This window comes from Triticum urartu, chromosome 4A (assembly GCF_056163025.1).
Source record: "Triticum urartu cultivar PI428250 chromosome 4A, HENAU_Tu73, whole genome shotgun sequence".
In the NCBI taxonomy this organism is placed as follows: domain Eukaryota; kingdom Viridiplantae; phylum Streptophyta; class Magnoliopsida; order Poales; family Poaceae; genus Triticum; species Triticum urartu.
Genome location: NC_141876.1, coordinates 307,451,463 through 307,455,973, shown reverse-complemented (window position 1 = coordinate 307,455,973; position 4,511 = coordinate 307,451,463).

Below are 4,511 nucleotides of genomic sequence, written 5' to 3'. Positions count from 1 at the left end.
TCGTCCTGCGCCTACGGAGCAAATCACCCTTGAGTCCGCTGCCCCCAAATGGCAAGGATTCAAGAGACATCCCCGTGGCGGCATGCAGATCTTTATGAAGACATTCAAGATCAGATACCCACTAAGGAGACGACAACCCTTGGCGGGATCCCAGCCGAGGAAGACCACAAGGCCCCCGGCAAGCGCCTTGCCGGGGATGATAGCAGGCGCCTCGGCAAGACCCTTGCCGAGGCCCCGGCAAGGCCCTTGCCGAGGATACCCGCAGGGCCACCATCAGGCCCACGCCGACTAAACCTCCACCACCGCATGCATGCAGCTGCCGACCCAACCAGCTGGGTAGGCTCCCGCGTGGCGGCATGCAGCTCTTCGTGAAGACCCACCACTGCACCACCTCAGCTTCCTTCCTACCTACGTGGCATCACAAGTGTCGCTGGCTAGGGCGCGTGTCGACACAAGAAGGAGTGGCGACGAACGAGACAGGTCTCTCCCCCGTACCCGATAAAGTAAGGACACCTAAGCAAGACGCATTAAATGTGCCTTGTCATGTAATGCGAGGGATAACCTCGCATCACTGTACCCTTTCCACCTCCTGTGTGCCACTGTGGCAACCCCTTTTTCTATAAAAGGAGGCCCGAGGCGACCAGGAGAAGGATTCGGCTTTTTGGAGCTCCTCACGCCCCATAGCTAGCTCAAGAACACGGATATACAATCCACCAAAGCAGGAGTAGGGTTTTACGCATCCTCGCGGCCCGAACCTGGATAAACGAACCGTGTGCTATCTGTTTGATCCGCTCTTCTCATGACCCCGGGCCCCGCTAACCACAGTAGGGATTCTTGTGATCCCATAGGTGTCGTTCCCATCGACATTTTTGGCGCGCCAGGTAGGGGGCGCAGTTGTGAGAATCGGCTTTAGCAGTTAGTTCGGCGCTTCTTCATCATCATGGTGCCGAAGAAGAAGACGACGGTGGCGGTTGGCCAGTTGGAAGCCAGACAGCCCGTCCCGACGCGGGTGAGCAGCGGACCGATCGCAGAGAGGACCCTGGGTGCTGCTCGCGAATACCAACACCATCCCAGCAGCCGGAGTTTGGGAGGCGGCGATGTTTGTGCGCCTGGTAACGGGCCACACGTCGCCAGATCCAAAGGCGGAGCCAAGCCCTTCGCGGGTGGAGCGGGGCCTTCCAGGGTCATCGTTGCCCCGCCCGAAGGCGACACAAGGGCCTCCAAGACTCCCACGCCGGCGCCACAGCGCGCTCCTCCCAGGCAGCGCGCGACGAACGGCATAATCACGCCGAAGATCCTGAGCGTCGCCGCGGGAAGAGCCCCGAGTGCCACTCCCGGACGTAGAAGACCTGCCCACCCGCCAAGGCGCTGGTGAAAACGGCATGCGACCGCGGGGTCGTGATAGAGCTCCTTCTGACATGGTCAGAAGTCGAAGCGCGTCGCGATCCGTGCAGGTTTCGCCGCCACCCACGCCAGCAGAGGCCCTGGCGCACGCGTAGTTGCTCCTTGACTTTCATCCCACTACGGGGAAACTCGACGAATGGAGAGCCACTATCCGAAGCCTTGTTGCGGTGGCCAACAAAGACGAACCAAGCCCAGTGGCGCCCCCGGGTCGACGCTCCAATGGAGTCTCGCGGACCAGTGGCGGAAAAGCCGGCGGTGCCGCGACCACGGTGCATTCACCTCTTCCCCATCCGGTACCGCGGACGCCGGCTCATCGCGACGTCCCGGGTGACGAAATCTCCATAGCATCGTCTGACCCGCGGACCCACTGTGACGAGCGCCAAGTTCTTCGGGAACGAGCCCATGAAGACGCTCGAACCACTATCGAGCGCCAGAGCGGAGCGCGCCACCAGTCGGATAGGCGAGCAGGGCCTGCTGTGAACCACCCGGCCCCGGAGAGCCCTGGAGGCCTACCTTACGAGGTAGGCTGTCCGGCTTTTACCCGTGAGCTGCGGCAGTTCTAGTGGCCCACTCACGGCACCTTCAAACCTGACGTTGGCGAAAAGTACAACGGCAAGACTCACCCGTCAGAGTTCCTCAGCATCTACACCATCACGATGCAAGCTGCCAGAGCCAGCGACGATAAGTTGCTTGCGAATTACTTTCCATTGGCTCTTAAACCCAACGCCATGTCGTGGTTGATGCACTTGCCAGTAGACTCTATTTCCTCCTGGTCGGATTTGTGCCATGAGTTTGTGGGCGCCTTTACTGGAGGTCACCAAGCCCATGGCCAAGCAAGCGACCTGCATGTCATTCCCCAGAAGGGAGGCGAGAGTCTGCGCAAGTATATACAGAGGTTCAGCCAGGTACAGTACAATATCCCTGATGTTCACCCTGCCGCCATCATCAGCGCGTTCCATCAGAACGTGCGTAACCGCAAGATGCACGAAGAACTGGAAATGAACAAGGTGAAAGATGTGGCAGAACTCTATGTTCTTGCTGATAGATGTGCCTGAGCTGAAGAGGGAAGGAAGTACCCCGGCGAAGATGCCGGCGTGGAAACCGACTCCTCAGATGAGGATACTGCCACCCTGGCGAAGAAAGGCCGGCGCCGCAACAGGAAGCGCAAAGGTAAAGTTGTGCTTGCCATCGAGGGATTTGACGACGCCGGCTCCGCCAAGAAAACCAAGGCAGATGACCCTGGCAAGGAAATTGCCGGATGTGTCGCCTGCCGGGCCTTGGCGGCTGCCGAGAAGCCAGGAAACTCTGACAAGCAATACTGCAAGATCCATCACACCAAAGGCCATGATCTCCAGAACTGCTGACAGGTTGGGCTCCTTGCTGAGAAGCAGAGGGCTGAATATGAGAGTCGGGACAAGGAGAAAGGCCGGGACGGTGCTGAGGGGTCTGGCAAGAAGGGTGACGGCCAGGCGGGCCGTTGTGGCAAAGATAAACAGCAGGAGAGGCCCGCCCGGGGCCATGACAAAAAGCCAGAAGACGATGATCATGAAGAGGACGATGAGTCTGGTGACCAAGAATTTCAGAAAGCTACAGAGGCCATGTGCGTCGATGGCGGCGCCTCGCTGCATACCTCTCACCGCCGGCTTAAACAATGGGCGTGTGAGATTACAGCGGCGGAACCGTCGTTTGATGCCCAAAGGCCGCTGAAGTGGTCCAGCACACCTATTATTTTTGACACTGAGGATCACCCTGATCGCACTACTGCAGTCGGGTGCTTGCCATTGTTGGTTTCACCAACAATACGCAACCTCAAGGTGACAAAGATGCTAGTCGATGGCGGGGACGGTCAGAACTTAATCTCGCCTGCCGTGATCGAGAAATTGCAGATTCCTTATGAAGACCTCGAAGAGACGGGCACGTTTCAGGGGGTCAACCCAGGAAGAAGTCAACCAAAGGGAAAGGTTACGTTGCCCGTGACTTTTGGGAGTGATCTGAAGTACAGGATAGAAAGGATTGTGTTCGACGTTGCCAAGATCCCCTTGCCTTACAACGGGATCCTTGGCCGCCCAGCACTGGCCAAGTTCATGGCGGCGTCACATTATGCCTACAACACCCTGAAGATGCCGGGACCTGTGACGATCATCACCGTCCCATCAGACAAGAAGGATGCGCTAATTTGCGCTGACCAACTCTACCAACAAGCAGTTGCAGCAGCCGCCACTGCTAAGGCGCTTGTTCCTGCCGCTGGAGCCCCGGGAAGGCAAAAGAAGAAGACCAGTGAGACCTCAGGCACCCACTCCGGCAAGCGCACCTCTTCGGAGTGTAGCGCTCCCATCGAGGACGTGCCAGAGAGCTCCGTCAAGAGCTCTTTCTGTGGCATGAATATTAAGATCCGAATGATTCAAAGCAATAGTCTATAGTTTGACATAAAAACAATAATAATAAGGCATACCAACAAACAATCATGTCTTTCAAAATATCAATGCCAAAGAACATTATCCCTACAAAATCAAGTAGCCTTGTCATGCTCCATCTTCTTAACACAAAGTATAAATCATGCACTACCCAAGTGTTAGTCGAGCATTTGGTTCATATTTTTTAACGTTCTTCAACTTTTTCAACCCTCACACAATACATGAGCGCAAGCCATGGATATAGCACTATGGGTGGAATAGAGTATGATGGCACCGAAGAGGCTAGCAAATTGCGGAAAGGTGAGAGTGCATATAATCCATGGACTCACATTAGTCATAAAGAACTCACATACTTACTGCAAAATTTTATTAGCCCTAGAAGCAAAGCACTAATACGCATGCCCCTAGGGGGAGGTTGGTAGGAGTTAACCATCACTTGCCCTGTCCTTCACACAAAGGAAGACACTAAATAATAAATCATGCTGCAACTTCATAGCATAACGGGAGACTATACATGCATGCTTTGGGAATAAAAAACCTTAACACCAATATTCTTATTAAATCACAATTACTCACTAGCACAACCCACATATTACCACCTTTATATCGCAAAACTATTGCAAGGAATCAGACTTATCATATTCAGTGATCTACATGAAAGTTTTTGTTATATCCTTCTTGAATACATATGAC